This window comes from Aulonocara stuartgranti (genome assembly GCF_965226115.1).
Source record: "Aulonocara stuartgranti genome assembly, chromosome: 3".
NCBI lineage: Eukaryota > Metazoa > Chordata > Actinopteri > Cichliformes > Cichlidae > Aulonocara > Aulonocara stuartgranti.
In genome coordinates, this window is record NC_138941.1 from 65,989,524 (window position 1) to 66,012,831 (window position 23,308).

The 23,308-nt window shown below is 40.9% G+C and overlaps 1 protein-coding gene and 2 long non-coding RNA genes across 5 annotated transcripts in view; all 3 read left to right on the plus strand.

Moving 5' to 3' along the window:
* The window catches only part of LOC309695321 (butyrophilin-like protein 2), a 148,240-nt gene that overhangs the window by 101,329 nt on the left and 23,603 nt on the right, over positions 1 to 23,308 (plus strand). The gene's annotated exons all lie outside the window — the stretch shown is intronic.
* Positions 2,111 to 6,794, plus strand: LOC309696489. The gene is made up of 4 exons (XR_014273511.1): positions 2,111 to 2,263; positions 2,416 to 2,506; positions 6,246 to 6,330; positions 6,662 to 6,794. It is a non-coding gene; the product is annotated as an uncharacterized lncRNA (long non-coding RNA).
* Positions 12,695 to 23,242, plus strand: LOC309696650. The gene is made up of 3 exons (XR_014273572.1): positions 12,695 to 12,918; positions 18,963 to 19,053; positions 22,018 to 23,242. It is a non-coding gene; the product is annotated as an uncharacterized lncRNA (long non-coding RNA).

Sequence of the window (23,308 nt, forward strand, 5' to 3'; positions counted from 1 at the left end):
TGTTGAAACCTCAATTTGATGATCTGCTTGTATCCATGTTAGTGTTTAAAGTCCAACATCTCCCTCTAGTGGTCATATATGAACCATGTGTGAGGATGGTGTTAATGTAAAATGTGAATCATAGTGTTCCAGTCAGTCATCAGTGTGTCTCTGCACAGCTGTAATTAAAATGTGTTCAGAGGGCCTCAGTGTCTGAATGGTTCCAGTTCAGCTCCATAACAGCAGCGTCCCTGGTTTGATTCCTGTGTTTCAGCTCATATCTGCCTCTCTCACTGAGGGGGACGTCCACTACATGGACATGATTTGTTCATCAACCAAACTACAGATCACTGAGAGCAGAGGACATCTTACTTGTTTCTGATTGTTCTATCCAGCTGTGTGAATTGCCAAATGTCTGAGCAATCTCATTGCATTAAAAGATACGTGTTTATAGTTTATATCTTGCATTTAGTTACCCACTGTGTTTGAACCAATAGAAAGCTGGTGCTCAGAGGAAGAGGGCGGGCTTTACTTGGTGTCAGTGACAGAAATGAAAAAAAGCTCAAATGAGTGAGAAGGACGATGAAGGAAACATCTGTGCTGTGTCTGCTCTGTAAGTAGAATCTCTGTGTTTGTTTGAATTCTTGTACTTTGACTGTCTGCTCTCCTGATAACTGATGATGGAGGAGAAGACATGAAAAACAAATCAGGCTGAATTCAAGTTCAAAACACCACGAGGACCAACTGCAGGTCTGAACTGACTCTTTATCTTTGCTCAGGAGTCGAGGAAACACAGCAGGCAGTGAAAAGATCAAATCATTCACTCATTATATCAACACAGCTACACAGTGGACACATAACTTTGTGGGATTTACTTTTTCAGTCGTTTGTTGTCCGAACGTAACTTAACCTGCTAAGACCCGAACTCTTCCACAGCATGCATTTTTAATTTCTCTTTGATATTTGGGCATATTGGGGCCCGATGAATGTAAAAACAAAGAATTAACAGAATTTTTTTTACCTTATTTTTGTTTTTAAGAAAAATAAGAGCCACATAGGATATTTGTTTAAAATTTTGATAGAACAGTAGCAGTATAATGTCCTCGTAAGTGGATATGAGGCCCATGTAGAGCAAAATTGAGTATTTTGGTCTAAATAACCCAAAATGTTATGTCCACATATGTGGATGCCAGAGAATATCAGAGAGTGATGAGTTTGTGTGTTTGTCAGCTGTTTGTGTGGAGTTGTTCTTTATGTTCACCTCAAATCAACCTGAGTGTCATTTCTCTTTAGTTCTGATCTCAGTGCCAAGCTGCACAACAAACCAAGGTCAGTAACCTTCTTCTGTCACAGTTTAAACCTGAGAAATGCTCACTGATATGACCTGATTGGGTTGATGGATTAACAGATCATCAGTTTTTCATTTTAACCCTCACAGCTCGTCTGACTGTGAGTCCCAGCAGCTCTCAGTTCTTTAAAGGAGACTTTGTGTCTCTGAGCTGTGAGGAGGACGACAGCTCTGCTGGATGGACTCTGAGGAGAAACACAAGCAAACAACAGAGGACTCAGTGTGGAAGAGACTGGGGAGATCCAGCTACTTTAGCTAATTCTTCCTGTAACATCAACTACATCTTAAAACGGGACAGTGGAGTTTACTGGTGTGAGTCCAGAGAGGGTCCCATCAGTAACATGGTTAACCTGACAGTCACTGGTAAGCTGAGTGTGTGGAGTTAGTGTTGATGAAGCTGTGTGTAAATGGATGAAATGCTGTAGTTTGTCTCTGTGTTGAGGTGGATCAGTGATCCTGCAGAGTCCTGTCCTCCCTGTGATGGAGGGAGATGACGTCACTCTGCTCTGTAAAACAAAGACCACTCCCTCCAACCTCCCAGCTGCTTTCTATAAAGATGGCTCCCTCATCAGGAAGCAGCCTACAGGTCACATGACCATCCAGCATGTTTCCAGGTCTGATGAAGGCCTCTACAAGTGTGACATCAGCGGTCATGGAGAGTCTCCATCCAGCTGGATCACTGTCACAGGTGACACACTCACCTGTCTGTGTTTCTGCAGCTTTCAACATTCACAATGTGACGACAACTTAATGACTGTGTTTGCTTTATTTTAGGGAAACACACCACCACACCTCCACCTACATCCACACCTCAACCTAGTTCCACCTCTCCTCCTGTTCTCTCTGTGTTTTCATGTGTTGGATCAGTCTGTGTTTTGGTTCTACTGGTGTTACTGGTTCTGCTGGTGAGACGATGTGTTCACAGGAAACCTGAAGGTGAGACTCAGACTTCCTGATCTTTTGTTTGTTTGTTTGTTTAGTAGAATAAAGTTCACATTCATTAAGATAACGGTAACAACTTAACCTAAATGTAATCTTTGTTTAGATATTTAATTTATATAATTGTTCATTTTGGAAAATTTTAACAGATGGAAAAGAAGCTGAAGAAGATGACATCATCACTTATGTCATGTACTGTGATGTCAAAACTTCAAAAACAGCCAATCAGACGACGCAGAGGTAGTACTGTGTTTTCATCATAGAAGAGTTCATGTTGAGATTTCAGCTCTTTGTTATCGTAGTAAACATGTTGATCAGTCTCATCTCTTTTCTTTCTTCTCTGCATTGGTCAAAAGTGAAGTCAAAGTCAGCTTTGTTGTCAAAGACCATATGTACAGTCACACACAAGAATTTGAATTGACAATACCTCATGGCCCTCAGTGTACACTAAACTAATATGAAGATAAAAAGATACAAATAAAATAAACGTCTTATTTACAACATCACACAATAACATACAATTATATAAACAGCAGTGTCCAACACAATCATAGTGACTGTGGCTATGTCGTGTGCAAGTGGGGGTGGGGCAGTCAGTGAAAGGGCAATGGTGGTGGGTCAGAGTTTGTATGTTTGAGGAGTTCAGAGGGAAGAGCAGTGTTGGGTTTATTAAGGCACAAACCCCACTGGAACAGAGACAATCAATTGCACGGCAAAACAGGACAAGACGGCGCTCTTTGTCTTTTCTCTCGCGAGGGAAGCCGGCCAAGGTCAAGAGCTCTTTAGTCTTCACTTGAACTTAGCCAACCTGGGCTGACTTCCCCTTTCCTGCCTCTTTAATTGACAAGTGATTACATGAATATGCAGTTACAAATAGTTCGATTGAACACGTGACAGTCTTAAGCGGGCATGTGTGTGTTAGCAAGGTATTTGCCTTCCTGGGTGTTTGTGTGTGTTCCTCGCCATCACATACATAGGCATAGTTTCTTATAAACCTTTCCAGATGCCCTGTACAGGATGCAACCTTTCAATGAGCTGACATGTGTATATGTGTGTAGAGCAGAAATAAACAGTCTTGCACCTTAGAAGAATAGAACCTTCTGGATTCACAATGTATAACAGAAAATTATAGCGTTGAGGCTGCTCTCATGTCTGCACAGAAGCTTATAAAACCTAGTAACACACATACACACAATGATTATATATATCTTAGCACAAATGACAATCTCAAAAGCGTCTACTCTAACAAGGTGAGTGCAGGTGTGGAGTTCGTGTGTGAGACACTCTGATGGATGAAGCTGTTTCTCAGTCTGCTGGTTCTGGCCCGGAGGCTCTTCAGTCTCCTTCCTGATGGCAACATACTGAAGAAGCTGTTGGACGGATGAGTGGCGATCCTCTGAGATGTGCACAAACATGAACTTTGTGCTGCTTACCCTCCACGGCAGCACCATTGATGGTTAGTGGGGTGTGCAGGGTGTGAGTTCTCCAGGAGTCTATGATGATCTCCTTAGTCTTCTCTCAGGGAAAGGTTGTTGTTGCTGCATCACTCGGCCAGATGTTTAACTTCACTCCTGTAGTAGGTCTCATCGTTGTTGCTGATGTGACCTACCACAATTGTGTCGTCTGCAAACTTGATGAAAATGTTGGAGCTGTGTGATGGTGTGCAGTTGTGGGTCAGCAGTGTGAAGAGAAGAGGGCTCAACACACATCCTTGGGGAGCCCCCGTATTCATTGTTCTTGTGCCGGAGGTGTTTCTGCCAACCCGTACTGTCTGCTGTCTTCCTGTCAGGAAATCCAGCAGCTAGTTACACAGCAAGGTGCTGATCCCCAGCAGATCCAGGGAATGAGTTGTTGGGGAATGATGGTGTTGAACACTGAACTGAAATCTATGAGCAGCATTCTAACATATGAGTCTCTAGTGTCCAGATGTGTGAGGGCTGAGTGAAGCTGAAATTGCATTATCGGTCATCGGGAACGACAGCCTGGCTCAGTGATGTATTAAAGCTGTCTGTGAAGACATCTGTGAGTTTCACAGCACAGTCCCTCAGTGCTCGTCCTGGGATGTTATCAGGACCTGGGGCTTTGCATGTGTTGATACTGGCAAGGGATCCTCTGTGTGGGGGTCAGGTTCTGCACCTCAAGAAGAATTTCTTTAGCTCATCCCATAAAGAGGTGGGACCGGCACTCTGACGATACTCTGCCCATCCTCAGAGTATCTCTGCTGCCACAAAAGCTCTGTGAAATCCTCCTGGAGTACTGCCTTTTTCGCCTCTCTGATGCCACATGACAGGTTTGCCCTTGGGGTTCTTAGGTTCACCTCATCCCCAGCTCTTGAGGCTGCATTTCTCCCCCTCAGGAGCCTGTTGACCTCACCTCTGAGCCATGGTCTCTGATTGGCCCGGACAGTGATAGTCCTGGTCTCTGTGACATCATCGATGCATTTTGAGATGTAGGCAATGACATTTTCTCTATATTCCTGTGGTGTTGTCGTGTGTGGCAGCCTACGTAAAGATCGCCCATTCTTTGGAGGAAAAGCAGTCTTGCAGTGCCTCTGAGGATCTTTCTGGCCACACAAATATCGACATTAGCATAACAGTGATGTGATCAGAGGCACCAAGGTGGGGGAGGGCTTTGTAATCTTCTCTCTGGCTGATGAAAACATTGTCTAAAATGTTGCTCCCTCGCGTGGGGAATTTAATGTGTACCTGTGAACACTGAAGGAACTGCAGGTTTTCTCAGGTTATGTTTCAGCTCTGAAAAGCTTCCCTTTTGTTTAATGTTCTAATGAAGACATATAACACATAACTTCACACAGATGTAGCTGAAGGATAACTGTGGGGTAAATCTTGAGTCAGGGTAACATAACCAATCTATTTACACAAGTTTTATCAGACTTCACTGATGATTCTATACATGCATTTTTTTTCCTGCCAATTAAAAGCTATGAACCTGCCTGTCATTTAGGTCGGGGCTTTAAAATAACTGCACAAATATCTGCCCAGATGCATGACAAAGATGGCTGCTGAGTATTTGAGTTCAAGGTCAATATGAAGACTGTTTCCTACTCTTACCATGTGAGATTTTAAGAATCAAACATTGAAATCACAATATTTAATTTCATACTTTTGTGATACATTTATTGCTTCATTTAAAATTAGAAATGCTTAGTCAGTTCCATTGAGAAATGATGGTAGTAAGTAAAACTTAGTCAAGTGCAACCGTCTGCATGTTTCACACTTACTGAGTGTTGTTCACTGTGAGCTGGACTGTGTGTTTGTGGTCTGTGGTTAACTGAAGCTAACAGCTCTGCAGTCGTCCAGCATCCTGTTTCTGATAGAAAGAAACACTTCAGCTGCAGGTGTTTCAACACAGAGCTGTTTATTTTAACAGGAGGGAACACGGAGACATAATTTGGAAAAGCATTTTAATAAAATTTCCACACAGATCACCATCCATTCAAGGTCAATATTAATTACATTAAGCACTGTTTCCATTTTATTCAGTTTTCATTTAAATTTACCTTTTTTGATATATATATATATATATATTTTTTTTTTACTCCGACATTTTAAACTTGATCTATCTCAGTATTTATATATAATTTTATTTTAAATAAAGTAGTAATTCTAGTATAACAGTAGTCATCACAGCATACCAGTGTGTCTAATATTAGTGCTCATGTTGTGAAAAGTGTTTGATTTGTACTCTGTGGTGAAGAGTGTCAGTCTTCACTGGCAGCTTTGTGGTCGTCCACCTGCCCCTTACACAGAAACACCCCCCAGTTCTTTGTGGTCACTTTGTGTTTCAGAGCAAAGGTGTGAAGACGAGAGAAAAAAAAACTGTACAAAAGGTGCTGAGCTTTCAAAAAATATATATTTAATCCGCTTATTAATTAAAACATTTTGCTGTAGTGTGATGATGTAGTTTTATAGTTGTGCACCTACAGAAATGCAAATGTGTTCTATTATTTATTACACAGACAGAAATTCAGCTGCAGTCGACTCAGCAGTGAGAACTGAAGATGTCAGTTATGAACAAACAAACATCAGAACAAGGAGGCCCAGGTACAGCTGCTCTTTATCTTTAACCGAGTCAAGCTAGCTGCTCACCATGTTTCCAACCATCGTGCTAAGCTAAGCTAACCATGTAACCAAATGTTTGACTTTTTAATGTCATTTAATGCAGTTAAAGAGTCAAATTGTTGTTGAGCTCAAGGTTTGACTTCTGTGAACTTTAATTAGAGTGTCGACAGCTCATTGATTTCTGAACTAGTCCCAGTAAAGTCTGAACTGGGACTGTGTGTGATGCAGAGAGGTGGAGATTGGAGGTCTTGATTGAACTACAAAGCTTGTAATAATATTTGCTGTTTTTTGAACTGTGTGTGTTTGTGTTCAGACTTTAAACCAGAGCCAGACATCGTCTACTCTTCACTGAAGTAGTCCACCAGTCCAACCACTGACGTCCAGCTGCTGGTCTCTAACTGCTCCCCCAGCACCTCAGACCAGAGGACATCCACATGTTATTTATATTTTTTAATTTCCTCTATAACCTGTAAAAGTGTTCCATATAAGTTCTGCAGGATCAATAAACTCTGGGATTCCCTCTTTGTTCAATCTTATTTTTATTTACCATGAAATAAGGAATAAAAATTAAGCTTCAACTGGCACACTATAAACAGCAGGGACATCATTCAGCGGGTGCAAAACACAGTAAAACACCAGTACCGAACAGTACAGTATGTATTGTGCATGTTCAGTTGCACTTTATCAGGAAGATATAAGTATAGAGAAGGTTTAACATGGTGAATGTTTGACTAGTGTTCATTACCCTGTCAATATTTATAGTCTCACACTCAGTGGTCTGACCTAAAGTAAAGAAATGAAGTGTTTTAGTGTGTGATAAAGTATAAATTGATAAACATGAGACTCAGTCTGGGCTTCCATCTGGATCACACTGCCTGAATCAGAGCTCCTCTTGTGAAACCTCTCAGTGAAGCTTGAAATAGTCGTGAATGACTTTTAAAGTTTTCTGCCATCTACTGGTGAAACCAAATCAAAACAAATCAAATTCAAATTTTATTTGTCACATACACAGTCATACACAGTATGATATGCAGTGAAATGCTTACACAACTGCTCGTGACCTAAAGAAAAAAGAAGAGGCTATGAATAAGATAGGAAATAAATATGAAAATTAAAAAGGGTAAATTTAACTAGGAAGGAATAAATAAAATAAAATATAAAAATTAAAGTTAAAAATGAAATAACTGTACAACACAAATTAGAATGAAGGGTAAATTTAACTGGGAAAGAATGAGATAAATATATAAATTAAAGTTGAAAATAAAATAACTCTACAACAAAATACACAGTACACAGTATAGAAATATATAAGAATGTATGAAGAAATATATATATATATATATATATATATATATATATATATATATATACAATAACAGCAGCAAAAAGTTTTTTGTACAAGTATTAAATGGAAATGAAGAAATATAATGTCCAGTGTTGTGCAATCCACATTTGTAAGTGTCTTGTGCAGTGCAAATATGCTTAAAGTGATTTAAGTGAAGAGGTGAAAACAATGTCCAGAATGTCCAGTGTGTGTGTAAGAACTATATGTGTGGGTCAGTACTGTGTGGTGGTGTGATTGAGAGACCGTATCGCCTGCGGGAAGAAGCTCCTCCTCAGTCTCTCTGTGTTGGTCTTCAGGGAGCGGAATTGCTTTCCTGACCTCAGCAGAGAGAACAGTCTGTTGTTGGGATGGCTGAGGTCCTTCACGATCTTCCTGGCCTTGGTCCAGCACCGCCTGCTGTAGATTGAGTGCAGGTCAGGGAGCTCGGAGCGGATGGTGCGCTCAGCTGATCGCACAACCCTCTGTAGAGCTCGTCTGTCCTGCATGGTGCTGTTCCCGAACCAGGTTAAGATGTTTCCTGTCAGGATGCTCTCTATGGTGCATGAGTAAAAGTTCCTGAGCACCTTGGAGGGCAGTACAGTTTAAACAGTTGACCATTAAACCAGTTTGCATTTTACTCAGTCTCTTAACAATTTCAGAAACTTTAAAAATGCCATGTTTCAGTTCTGTTATAAGATCTCTGTGTGGCTGAAAATACTTTATAAAGGTATAGATGGGAATCTAAATCTAAAGAGTTCACTGGATTTGACGGGTGGGTGTTAAGAGGCTACTGATACAAACGGGAGGATCTCATTTTTCTTGGCATCTTAGGATCCCCCAGATCAGGACGTTTAAATGTTAATCCCACATAGCAAGCAGTTCTGGCCCAGATTTGGTATCAAGCTGGCACTTCTGACTAACTGGTGTCATGACAGAGTGTATGTCGACCAGATGTGGGCCAGGTCTGGCAATGATGGCACTGTTTATGTTCCTATTTACCTCCACTTAATCCAAAACCTAATAAGGGTTTACTCATCTTTGCCAGTGGGTGGCTGTAACTCAGGAGGAAGCGCAGGTCACCTACTGATTGGAAGGTTAGTGGTTTAATCCCTGTTTCCTCCAGTCTGCATGTTAAGAATGTTATTGTATTTAGAAAGCACTCACTTTAGAGAAAGTGTATGTATAAGATTCTATATAAGAATCAGTCCATTCGCTGTCTGACTAGAGTCTCGGCATGTTGTGGCACATGTTGTTATTACATGGTTTGATTAAGGTACACATTAGGCCAAAATCCGGGGCCAGAGCTGAAACCTTTCTGGGCCTGCACAGGGCCAGCAGTGTGCATATAACTGGCCCATGGCTGCACACAACTTACATATGGCCCACATACCGCAAAGACTGACGGCCCTTTGGCGGCCCAGATCAGTTTCACCAGATGTAGTCCACTCATGAGGTTTTGCAGCACCCTCTGGTGGATTATTGAACCACTTCAGGACAGAGTCAGGAGGGAGCAATAGTCTGTGGTCACCATCTCCTAAACTAAATTTGTTTATCGTTTATTTATTTATTTATAAAGCACATTTAATTACAACAGTACGGAGCCCCACAAGGGACATGGGGAAAAAAAATTAAGATGGACTTTTGCGAGGTCTCGCAAAACAAACTCGGGATCTCGCAAAAGTTTTAGCCGCATTCTTCGGAGGCCGCCAGCTCGAAGCTGACCGGGAGGTCGAGGCACGTTGTGCCGAGAGAGCGGTGTTCCTCCCGGCTGTAGTAGGTCTCGACCTCCCGTTAGCTTCGAGATGGTGGCTGTCAGACATCTCCGAAAACGTCGGAGCACTTTTGCAAATATGTAATGTCTTGTAAACCGAGCAGATATTTGAAGTTTACACAGCTACGTTCACGCCTCAAAATATCTTAAAAGTTTATTTTGTGACCAAGAAAGAGTAATATTACAAGTAGCTGCCGCCATTGTTGGAATTCAACTTTTGCGAGATCCCGAGTTAGTTTTGCGAGATCTCGCAAAAGTTCATCGTAATTCTTTTTTCTCCCATGTCCCTTGCGGGGCTCCGTACAACAGCAACTTTGACTAAAGTCCAAAAATGTACAAAAATACAAAATAACTAGTACCAAATAACTTATAATATTAGTACATAACAATAATACCAAATAACTCTTATATTGCATTAAAAGCCAGTGTATACAAATTTGTTTTCCGTGGACAACACACATGTTGGAACTTAAATTTCTGACCTCTTTCATAACCAATTAAACGGGATCTCCTCCCCCTTGCCTCCGTTTTTGGGAGCGGTGCTAAAGGCTTAAGACTGTGCAGGTTAACATGAGGAGGTGCTAGGATTGCTACTTGGTCCAAAAATTGTCACTTTTGTTTCGTTTTCATTAAAATATAGAAAGTTACAGGCTATCCAGGATTTAACTTCACTCAGACACTGAAGTAAGGGGTCTAGTGGAGCAGGACAGCTTCTCTTCAGTTGAATATAGATCTGAGTGTCATCAGCAGAGATGGGCATCTGATTACTTTTTTCAAGTAACGAGTAAAGTAAGGGATTACTATTGCAAAAACGGTAATTAGATTACCGTTACTTTTCCTGCGTTACTAAAACCGTGATTTTGTGTGAGAATGTCTCACGACAGTGAGGTAAGCGAGTGCGCCGTTAGAGACAACAGCTGTGTGCAGATCAACAATGGATCACATATCGATTGTGGGAGAGAGTATGAGCGTGCAGCACTGACCTTACTTTGAGTTTGATTCCATAAAAAGTGACAAAAACATTAGCGTCCATCGTGCGTGGGAAGAAAACTTCTTTTTACAGCGAAAAAAACCCTAAACTTCCAAGCAAGCACCGAGTGCACAACGACGTAATGGGAAACTCACAGAGAAACTCGCGGATTCTTCCACTGACCGCAGCACACCTGCACCAGGGTAAACCTCCGCCTACCGCAGTCCTGCTTTACAGGTGAAAATAGAGCAACAGGACCGCTAGTCTTTGATTTCATTTATTTTCTGCTGTGTTTTACTTCCATCTATTTGAAAGAGTGAGTGTAAACACAAAAAATATTTTATTTTATGTGCTGGTATGTGTAGAAAATAGGTTTAAATGTTAAACAAATTTATTCAAGTCAGAGAATGTTGCATATAATTAAATTTTTGCTTGATGCATAAAGTTAAAAGATTAAAACTGATAAAACAAGTTTTAAAAAGAGACTTTTCCATTTGATTACATTTTGTATGATGGATTATGTAGAAAAAGTAGAATTGGGCTGAAAGATCTATCACTTTATCACCTCTTCAGGTTGTAAATCGTGTTTTTAAAAAGTAACTAAGTAACTAAGTAATTAATTACTTTAAAAAAATAAGTAATCAGTAACGTAACGGGATTACTTTTTGGGGAAGTAATCAGTAATTAGTTACTGATTACTTTTTTCAAGTAACTTGACCAACACTGGTCACCACCCACAAAAAAGCTTGATTTACATAGCAAATAAAAGTTGGTCTAATAACAGCGAAATGTGAAGTAATAATTCAGTAGCTCTGCTCTGCTGATAGCAAAGACAGATGTGTTTTAAAACTTTTAATTTATTTGTGCAACTGAGTCATGTCAGCTTGTTGGTTGTGGTTTTCTATCATCCATCAGGGGGCGCTGCAGCTCCTTCAGCATCCTCAGCACTTTACTATGAAATCAACAGTGTTTGGCCTTTATGTCCAGAGATGATTCAAAGTGTTTACGGACTAAACAGTTTATTTTCTGTTGTTGTTTTACTGCAAGCATAAAGAAACAATGTGACCTTGTGACGTTGCTTCTTGGTCACACTTTGCTCCTCGTCTCTTCTCTCCTGTCCTGCTGTCTTTTAACTAATCATGCTGACGTGTTTCGGTGGAGGAATAATAAACTGGAAAAGAAGCAAAAATTTTCATTATCAGTATCTGGTTAATATCCAATTAATCATTTAGTCCTTGATGAATTTACTTTTACTGAAGCTCATTTGATGATATGCACTGACACACCCAGAGTCCAGCTGTACCAACAACAAACAAACACTGAACCAGTCTGACCAGGATATACAAAACTGTGGCTTTCCTGAAATGTGACACTCTTTATGTGACTCACGTCACCACAACCACAAAACTGTGTTTAGAGATTCCTTCAGATCTTTATAGAGGAAATGTCAACATTCAGAATACTTGGAAACAGAGTTTAACAAAGATTTTTAGCCCTGAAAATATCATGTATGTATATCCTGAACTATAAGTATGAGGGCACAAAATGATAAACATATTTAACCAACACTGCTGTTTAGTGCAAGGGTATGTAATTCCCAATATATATGTAGTATTTAAAAACCTTTAATAAATGATTGTACAAATATCCTCAGCTGATTCTGAAGTGGTCAGGTGGGAGGTGCTGTCACAGATTTTCTGTCTGTGAGAACTTATTTACACAAACTTTGTACAGATGAAAGTAACAACACTGTTACATTCAACACTGTTGAGTAAAAGAGAAAGTAGTTACATTTGACTGCTCCTGGTCACATGACGACCCCACAGCAGTTAGTGCCCCTTATTTTGATTTACCGAGTTTTACACCCGGTGCCCTTCCTGACAGTCTTAAAGTGATTTGTGTCTCCAGCTGGAATCAAACCAGCAACCTTTACGTTAATCAGTACACTCTGGAGGTACAACAGTATATTTTAGAATAATTCCTTTGACATTTTCTGTAATGTGTGTGTTTAATATTAACTGTTCTTCTTTTATTTGTCTTCTCTTATTAGTGTCTATATTTATTGGATACAAAAACACCTTTGACTTTTATTATTATCATTTTGGCATGAGACCCTTCATTCATCATTTATCTCGACTCTAAACACACAGACAGTCTACAAAGTCTACACATCCACCTGTGCCAGAGAATTAACTTCCTGTTGCTGTTACCTCTCTGCTACTTTAGGTGTGTTTGTGGTATTTGTTTGTCAAATACACGGCTCAGATCCAGTCAGCTGAGTCAGTCCGGGAATGCTATGAAGTCAAACTGGTCTAAGGTGCGTCGTATTAAACAGCTGACAAGGAAATACGGGTTAGATTGTTCACTGGGGCTGTTTAGTGCAGCCAGAGACCAAATCGTCAAAGTTTGTTTCCTTTCTTTTTTCTATTTGCTCTCAGTGGATAATTTTTCCATCCTGATGATCAGAAGAGTGTTTGAGGGTTTCAGAGATCCTTCAGAACAACAGTAAGTGTTTAAAACGACGTCTTTCAGTCTTTTAGGTAATCTGACAGGTTGATGAAGTCTGTGAGCTTCAGTGGATTAACAGATTGTTCATGTTAATCCATCTGAACCAGGATTAAAGCTTCACTTTCCTGGTTACTGATGAATGTCATGTGGAGTTAGTGTGAAGCATCTGATTTACTGTTGGCTGGTTTCATCTGTGTAAACACATCATATGAAATTATTTCAATGTGTTTTAATTCAAAGCTGTCAGACTTTATCTGACACAATATAAAGAAGAAAATCAACTCAATGACAAACAGGAAATGTAGTGAGGGCACTATTTATGTTGGAGATTCTGACATGATCCCTGATTCAGCTCCTGGGATTTTGAGTTGTCTTGAAGATTTCTCTTTCAGTCTTTTCTGTTTGGTTTCTGTTTTTGATTTTTATTTGGCTCAATTTTAATTGCTTTATTGTTCTAATAGTGGGGTGTATTTCTGACAATACTGAGTGTTTGTTCCTTTGTAGTTTTCATAGGACTGAGTTTCAGGCTTTCTACTCCATGTTTGGCTTCCAGTTTGGCTTCATTGTTGCTGTTTTTATGGTGACTTTCTGCTTTCTGTTTTGTTTGTCTTTTGTATCTTTTAGGATTTTATTTGGGCTTTTGGAATTTATACGATTTGCTTGGGAGGAATGATTTACTTTGTTTTCTTGTGTGTTTTAGTGTTAATATAACTACTTTTTGGATTATTCCTTTTTTTTTTAAATTTGAGATACACCAAATCATACAAAAGACTCAACATTATGTCTGAGATTTGTTTTGAAATGTTTTCATTTTGTATTTCTTGTTTGGTCGAGGTGTAAAACAGACTATATGGAAAGCTACTGCTCACCATTTAAAGGAATGCTCATTTCAGAATCAGAATCAGAATGGGTTTTATTGCCAAATGTTGAGCAGGTTTACAACATTAGGAAATTGCTGCGGCACTTAGTGCAAACATACTGTCAGACAACACTTAAATGAACATAAAAATAAGAATTAAAAGTGCTAAGTAGATAGATATATACATGAGTGCAGGTGGTGATCAGTGCCAAACATGGAATGATGCAGTGAACACAGTGTAGGGTCATGTGTTAGTGGTGGGAACAGTCATACGGTTATTGTTCATGAGTCCAACAGCAGAGGGGAAGAAACTGTTCTTATGGCGAGAGGTTCTGGTGCGAATGGACCTGAGCCTCCTGCCTGAGGGGAGCAGGTCAAACAGACTGTGTCCAGGGTGAGAAGCGTCAGCTGTGATCCGAGCTGCACGCCCCAGTGTCCTGGAGGTGTACAGGTCCTGCAGAGATGGGAGTCTGCAGCCAATCACCTTCTCAGCAGAGCGCACAACACGCTGCAGTCTCTGTTTGTCCCTGATAGTGGCTCCAGCGTACCACACGGTGATGGAGGAGGTGAGGATGGACTCGATGATTGCAGTGTAGAATTGCATCATCGTCCGTGTTGGCAGGTTGAATTTCTTCAGCTGCCTCAGGAAGTACATCCTCTGCTGGGCTTCCTTTGCTGCTGTTGTGGAAATTTTAACAATAACCTGCAACACACCCAGTGAGCTTGATTTGAAGTGGGTTTAATAAACACATTGCAATGTGGAGAAAACGTTCAGGTCAAACACCAAACAGTTTTCTGAGGAAAGACACCGCCCATGAACAATTTTATACCTTCCCAAACACTGTCAAATAAAGAACGTTCCACAGCACATCATTTATCTCTATACCTTCAGTCCAACTCATCCTTGACTCCCCCCCAATCCAAGGAAAGTTATGACCACCCGTCACCTCCCTACAAGCAGGATGCCTGTAGACCTTCAACTTCATAACAGGGCCCCTACCTAAACATCCGCATCCCTCGATAAGCAAAAGGAGTCTCACTATCTATTTAATGTCTCCCTTACAATGGTCTCACTGTGTGTGCAGAGCACAAGGCCCCTCTGTAGTGAACATGCATACAACCAAGTGAGAAAGTGAAATTACTAGAACTAATGTGATATGATTAAATATGTGATTAACACACAAGAACTGAAATCTGCCACCACACTGCAGAGCTTACTCCACTCTCCAAGTTTTGGTCATAGGTAAGAATGTTTTCCCAGGATAGTTTTCAAAATTTGAAGCTGATTTGGGTTCAGTGGGTCACTTTTCTCATATGTGTCTATTTTCTTTCTGCAGCCCATGTTTGATACACCCATGTGACTGATGTTGATTTGTCACATGAGGCTATCATGTGAATTTCTAGCTAATGTCCAGCCAGATCATCTTTGGGCTGCAATTTGTTGCTTTCCTCTCAGCTGATGCTGCCAAAACATTTGTAGACGTGTCTGCATTTCTGTCATTCTTTCTGTCTGTCTTTTCTGTTTGGTTTGTGTTTTTGATTTTTATTTGGCTCAATTTTAATTGCTTTATTGTTCTAATAGTGGGGTGTATTTCTGACAATACTCAGTGTTTGTTCCTTTGTAGTTTTCATAGGACTGAGTTTCAGGCTTTCTACTCCATGTTTGGCTTCCAGTTTGACTTCATTGTTGCTGTTTTTATGGTGACTTTCTGCTTTCTGTTTTGTTTGTCTTTTATATCTTTTAGGATTTTATTTGGGCTTTTGGAATTTATACGATTTGTTTGGGAGGAATAATTTACTTTGTTTTCTTGTGTGTTTTAGTGTTAATATAACTACTTTTTGGATTATTCCTTTTTTTTTTAATTTGACATGCACAAAATCATACAAAAGACTCAACATTATGTCTGAGATTTGTTTTTAAATGTTTTAATTTTGTATTTGTTGTTTGGTCGAGGTGTAAAACAGACTATATGGAAAGCTACTGCTCACCATTTAAAGGAATGCTCATTTCAGAATCAGAATCTTATTGCCAAATCTTGAGCAGGTTTACAACATTAGGAAATTGCTGCGGCACTTAGTGCAAACATACTGTCAGACAGCACTTAAATAAACATAAAAATAAGAATTAAACGTGCTAAGTAGATAGATACAGTGGGGCAAAAAAGTATTTAGTCAGCCACCGATTGTGCAAGTTCCCCCACCTAAAATGATGACAGAGGTCAGTAATTTGCACCAGAGGTACACTTCAACTGTGAGAGACAGAATGTGAAAAAAAAAATCCATGAATCCACATGGTAGGATTTGTAAAGAATTTATTCGTAAATTATGGTGGAAAATAAGTATTTGGTCAATAACAAAAATACAACTCAATACTTTGTAACATAACCTTTGTTGGCAATAACAGAGGTCAAACGTTTACTATAGGTCTTTACCAGGTTTGCACACACAGTAGCTGGTATTTTGGCCCATTCCTCCATGCAGATCTTCTCGAGAGCAGTGATGTTTTGGGGCTGTCGCCGAGCAACACGGACTTTCAACTCCCGCCACAGATTTTCTATGGGGTTGAGGTCTGGAGACTGGCTAGGCCACTCCAGGACTTTCAAATGCTTCTTACGGAGCCACTCCTTTGTTGCCCGGGCGGTGTGTTTTGGATCATTGTCATGTTGGAAGACCCAGCCTCGTTTCATCTTCAAAGTTCTCACTGATGGAAGGAGGTTTTGGCTCAAAATCTCACGATACATGGCCCCATTCATTCTGTCCTTAACATGGATCAGTCGTCCTGTCCCCTTGGCAGAAAAACAGCCCCATAGCATGATGTTTCCACCCCCATGCTTCACAGTAGGTATGGTGTTCTTGGGATGCAACTCAGTATTCTTCGTCCTCCAAACACGACGAGTTGAGTTTATACCAAAAAGTTCTACTTTGGTTTCATCTGACCACATGACATTCTCCCAATCCTCTGCTGTATCATCCATGTGCTCTCTGGCAAACTTCAGACGGGCCTGGACATGCACTTGCTTCAGCAGCGGAACACGTCTGGCACTGCGGGATTTGATTCCCTGCCGTTGTAGTGTGTTACTGATGGTGACCTTTGTTACTTTGGTCCCAGCTCTCTGCAGGTCATTCACCAGGTCCCCCCGTGTGGTTCTGGGATCTTTGCTCACCGTTCTCATGATCATTTTGACCCCACGGGATGAGATCTTGCGTGGAGCCCCAGATCGTGGGAGATTATCAGTGGTCTTGTATGTCTTCCATTTTCTGATGATTGCTCCCACAGTTGATTTTTTCACACCAAGCTGCTTGCCTATTGTAGATTCATTCTTCCCAGTCTGGTGCAGGTCTACAATCCTTTTCCTGGTGTCCTTCGAAAGCTCTTTGGTCTTGGCCATGGCGGAGTTTGGAGTCTGACTGTTTGAGGCTGTGGACAGGTGTCTTTTATACAGATGATGAGTTCAAACAGGTGCCATTCATACAGGTAACGAGTGGGGGACAGAAAAGCGTCTTACAGAAGACGTTACAGGTCTGTGAGAGCCAGAGATTTTCCATGTTTGAGGTGACCAAATACTTATTTTCCACCCTGATTTACGGATAAATTCTTTACAAATCCTACCATGTGAATTCATGGATTTTTTTTTCACATTCTGTCTCTCACAGTTGAAGTGTACCTCTGGTGCAAATTACTGACCTCTGTCATCATTTTAAGTGGGGGAACTTGCACAATCGGTGGCTGACTAAATACTTTTTTGCCCCACTATATATACATGAGTGCAGGTGGTGATCAGTGCCAAACATGGAATGATGCAGTGAACATGGTGTAGGGTCATGTGTTAGTGGTGGGAACAGTCATATGGTTATTGTTCATGAGTCCGACAGCAGAGGGGAAGAAACTGTTCTTATGGCGAGAGGTTCTGGTGCGAATGGACCGGAGCCTCCTGCCTGAGGGGAGCAGGTCAAACAGACTGTGTCCAGGGTGAGAAGGGTCAGCTGAGATCCGAGCTGCACGCCCCAGTGTCCTGGAGGTGTACAGGTCCTGCAAAGATGGGAGTCTGCAGCCAATCACCTTCTCAGCAGAGCGCACAACACGCTGCAGTCTCTGTTTGTCCCTGATAGTGGCTCCAGCGTACCACACGGTGATGGAGGAGGTGAGGATGGACTCGATGATTGCAGTGTAGAATTGCATCATCGTCCGTGTTGGCAGGTTGAATTTCTTCAGCTGCCTCAGGAAGTTCATCCTCTGCTGGGCTTCCTTTGCTGCTGTTATGAAAATTTTAACAATAACCTGCAACACACCCAGTGAGCTTGATTTGAAGTGGGTTTAATAAACACATTGCAATGTGGAGAAAACGTTCAGGTCTAACACCAAACAGTTTTCTGAGGAAAGACACCGCCCATGAACAATTTTATACCTTCCCAAACACTGTCAAATAAAGAACGTTCCACAGCACATCATGTATCTCTATACCTTCAGTCCAACTCATCCTTGACTCCCCCCCCAATCCAAGGAACGTTATGACCACCCGTCACCTCCCTACAAGCAGGATGCCTGTAGACCTTCAACTTCATAACAGGGCCCCTACCTAAACATCCGCATCCCTCGATAAGCAAAAAGAGTCTCACTATCTATTTAATGTCTCCCTTACAATGGTCTCACTGTGTGTGCAGAGCACAAGGCCCCTCTGTAGTGAACATGCATACAACTAAGTCAGAAAGTGAAATTACTAGAACTAATGTGATATGATTAAATATGTGATTAACACACAAGAACTGAAATCTGCCACCACACTGCAGAGCTTACTCCACTCTCCAGGTTTTGGTCATAGGTAAGAATGTTTTCCCAGGATAGTTTTCAAAATTTGAAGCTGTTTTGGGTTCAGTGGGTCACTTTTCTCATATGTGTCTATTTTCTTTCTGCAGCCCATGTTTGATACACCCATGTGACTGATGTTGATTTGTCACATGAGGCTATCATGTGAATTTCTAGCTAATGTCCAGCCAGATCATCTTTGGGCTGCAATTTGTTGCTTTCCTCTCAGCTGATGCTGCCAAAACATTTGTAGACGTGTCTGCATTTCTGTCATTCCTGTCACGTGTTCGTGCTGCAAAAGTCAATCAAGTTTAAGTTGCAGTAATTCGGCATCTATCTAGCTCTACTGTAGAGTAACTTTAGTTTTGTTTTTTTCAGTGATGGGTCTGATCCTATGACAACCGGGATAGGCCCCGCCTGCGACCCTGATAAGGATAGGCTGAAGAGAATGGATGCATGGAAGTGACAGGTAATTTCAAAGTACATGTTTCAAACATCTCAACAAATATCAGAAAACACTGTTTCAGGGATGGACTGTTTCTCATGGAGCGAAACTCAGTGAGAAAAGATGTAAGAAAGAGAACAGGAGAGATTAAAGATTATTCTTCTCGAAACTAAGGACTGCTTAGGCATTGCTGTTTAATAAACTAGTGCTATGTTACTTTTCATTACTTTTTCAATATTTTCAAATTTTAAAAAATGGACCAAGCTATCAGATAACCAAACTCTCAGCGAAAGCTAGCCTACTCTTTGCTCAGCTTTCATATCTGAGTGTTTGGATTTTATTGAATTTTATCTGCAGTTCACTGAAATCAAAGTTTCTCTGTGACTTTCAGAAGTTAAACCCCAGTTCCCCATCATCAGATCAGTAAATAAAAACCCAATAATACGAATCTCTGGAACCCAAATCAACCTGACATGACTGCGTCAAATAGCAATTTTTCTGCAGTTTTCTCCTGAACGACAGGCGTCACCACTTAGATTAAAACTCTGCATCAGCTCTTTTATTTCAGTAGAAAAAGTGAAGACAGGAAGTAGAGAACTCAGTTTTTTGTTTTTACCAAGGGGGCGTGGCTTTGTTCTGACGTGTTTTGTGTGAACTGTGTCTCAATAAAAAGGGCAGCAAGGGAGGTTGTGGTCGAGGTCATTTTCGTGGTGGACACAGACGAGGCCTCCCTTGCACAAGTGTTTGATCGATCGACTGTCTTGTTTTCTTCATGATGAATAAGTCTCTAGAATTAGCGGGGCTTGTGGAAACACAGACCCAACAGGCCATGAGTACCATTCACAGAGAACGGTGGAATAGCTGCAATCACAGCATTGTAAGATGGTGACTGATGTACCCCTAGGCCCCCTCCTCAGTATTTAAGGTTTGACTCTCATCATGCACTGGAGCACAAACTGGGTGTCATTAGGACGCTACAAAACAGAGCGAACACCATCCCCACTGACACAGCGACCAGGGAGGCAGAAGAACATCACATCAAGAAGGCCCTGAGTAAATGTGGTTATCCCAGCCGGACTTTTGTCAAAGCTGGGAAGGCGCCTAAAGAAATCTCCAGCCGATCCAGGAGAGAAGGACAACCGCTGCCCAAGCGAAAAACTGTAGTGATCCCGTATGTGTCAGGAGTATCGGAGCATTTGAGATGCATTTTTTTCTAAACACCGGGTCTCTGTGGCCAAAAACTGGTCCACCCCAAGGATCGGGTCCCCCGACACAAACAGAGTGATATGTATGCTGCCAGAAAGATTGCCAGGATTTATGCTATGTAATGTACTGTTTATGAGATTGGGGAAACCTGCAGTCAGCTGAGGGTGAATACGTCTCTTGGATGAGTGACGAAAGGTTTCTCCTACTGAAAACGCTACGTCCAGATGAACAGAATCAAATTTAGTGTAGCACCCTCAAGGATTGACGTACGCACAATGTAGTTATAAAACAGGGTTTATTCTGGTCTTGGCAACCCGTGAGAACTGCTCACGGACAAAACAATAAAACAAAAACATCACATCAAAATGCGCTCTTGTACGTAGTGTCAATCAATCAAAAATCCTTAATTACAGAAAATAAACATTTAAAATACACAAACCTCATGAGCTGACATCCAGGAGGTGCTAAATAGTCCTCTATGGCCTTATTGCCTTATCTTCCATCTTCTTTGTCAATTATTTCCACTCTTTAAACGATATTTTCTCCATGTGTGGAGCTACCTGTGAGCTGCAGCATGCAGACACCATGTGCGCTAGCAAAAGAAAAGTGGCTGGGTGGAGACCCAAACAGCAATGCTGTACCCTACACAGTTCACCACCAGAGGGCGCAAAGGAACAAAATCCAGACATACAGCTTAAATATCAAATGCAACAAACATCAAATGCAACAAAAATCTAATGCAAAAGACCGTTACATTTAGGGATAGACATGTCGGTCAACTGGCGAGGACTGCGCACCATAACAGAACACCTGTTCTGTTATGGTGCGCAGTCAGGATTGAGTAAAAATAAATCAAATCAAAAAATCATAATGGAAAGCCAAAACAAAAACATAAAACGTTTTTAACTCCTTTTTAACATAGTCATCAGAAATGATACAAAAAACCAAGTAGTTTACAGAGTCCTCCTTTCTCCATGGCTTGGGCTTTTCAGCTGTGGCCACACCTCTTTCAGACTCTTCTATATTTATACCCCAAAAGTTGCCTTTTAAAGTTAAACCTGGAGGTTTGCAGCTCACAATATGACTTCAAAGTTCAACTGGATCTAAATTGAGTCAGGCTACCTTTACCAGTACACAACATAACATAGACATGGCAGTGTGTGTGCATGCTCAATCATCCAGATAAGTAAATCCCAAAAGGTTGATTCTGTCCAACATATTTGTTTTTAATATGAGTTTAGAAGAGTTTGACAAAGAAAACCCAACAGATGTTTCAGAAGACATTTTTCCTTGTATATTAAGGCTCGTGTACTTGTGCAAACATCAAAGAGCATCAAACTCAGTTGTGTTGAAACCTCAATTTGATGATCTGCTTGTATCCATGTTAGTGTTTAAAGTCCAACATCTCCCTCTAGTGGCCACATATAAACCATGTGTGAGGATGGTGTTAATGTAAAATGTGAATCACAGTGTTCCAGTCAGTCATCAGTGTGTCTCTGCACAGCTGTAATTAAAATGTGCTCAGAGGGCCTCAGTGTCTGAATGGTTCCAGTTCAGCTCCATAACAGTAGCGTCCCTGGTTTGATTCCTGTGTTTCAGCTCATATCTGCCTCTCACTGAGGGGGACGTCCACTACATGGACATGGATTTGTTCATCAACCAAACTACAGATCACTAAGAGCAGAGGACATCTTACTTGTTTCTGAAATTTCTTTCCATCTGTGTGTTTATATCTTGCATTTTTTATAAGAATTTAGTTACCCACTGTGTTTGAACCAATAGAAAGCTGGTGCTCAGAGGAAGAGGGCGGGCTTTGCTTGGTGTCAGTGACAGAAATGAAAAAAAGCTCAAATGAGTGAGAAGGACGATGAAGGAAACATCTGTGCTGTGTCTGCTCTGTAAGTAGAATCTCTGTGTTTGTTTGAATTCTTGTACTTTGACTGTCTGCTCTCCTGATAACTGATGATGGAGGAGAAGACATGAAAAACAAATCAGGCTGAATTCAAGTTCAAAACACCACGAGGACCAACTGCAGGTCTGAACTGACTCTTTATCTTTGCTCAGGAGTCGAGGAAACACAGCAGGCAGTGAAAAGATCAAATCATTCACTCATTATATCAACACAGCTGCACAGTGGACACATGACTTTACTGGGTTAATTGAATGCAGTGGGAAATTTCTATATAATCACAGTGTAGTCAGTGCAAATAGATGTAAATCATTAAAATAACTCTAGAAGCTCAATTTCACATAAAACTTGTGAAGAAGAGTCTAAAGTTTGTGGCCACTTTCACGTCAGTACAGGCTTTGCAGAAAAGTGTGGATGTGGTGAGAAGTGTTAAAAAATATAAAATAGAGTCATTTACAATTTATATCTACAGCAGAAATGTCACAGAGGTGGTGGTTAGTGTATGTGTAGGTTTCCTCCCACAGTCCAAAGACTTAGGTTAGGTTAACTTCTGATTAGTGTTTTTGTAATATTACCGGCCACTCAATGGCTTCAGACTTCAAGTCACCAGCTGGTCCCTTCTTTCCCTAATGGCTCAATGATTAGGAGAATATATAGACTGTTTTTCCATTTTTTATTGAAGCATGTTGCATCAAACATGGAGTTGCTGCTGATTAGCTTGCACTTTGCAAAGTAGCTCTTGACATGCTTTTTTCCTGCTGTCCACCGCATGATATTCCGATGCAAATGTGGTATGGCGTGTGCCAGAAAAGTTTGGATGTGGTGAGATATGTTAATAAAAATAAAATGAAATGATTTATAAATTGTGTTTGACCCTTTAAAACCAGTGGGAGCATGCACACTCCATTTTGCGTAACTATTTTTAAATCCCTGTAGAACTGCAACCACGTAAGCTAGCGCAGTAATTTTTTTTTGCATATGAAACCGGAGGAGTTGTACTTACATCTTATGCCATCAGCTTGTCCTAAGTCATCATTTCCTTCCACATATAGCTTTGCTATTTGTGTGGAGTTGTTCTTTATGTTCACCTCAAATCAACCTGAGTGTCATTTCTCTTTAGTTCTGATCTCACTGCTGAGCTGCACAACAAACCAAGGTCAGTAA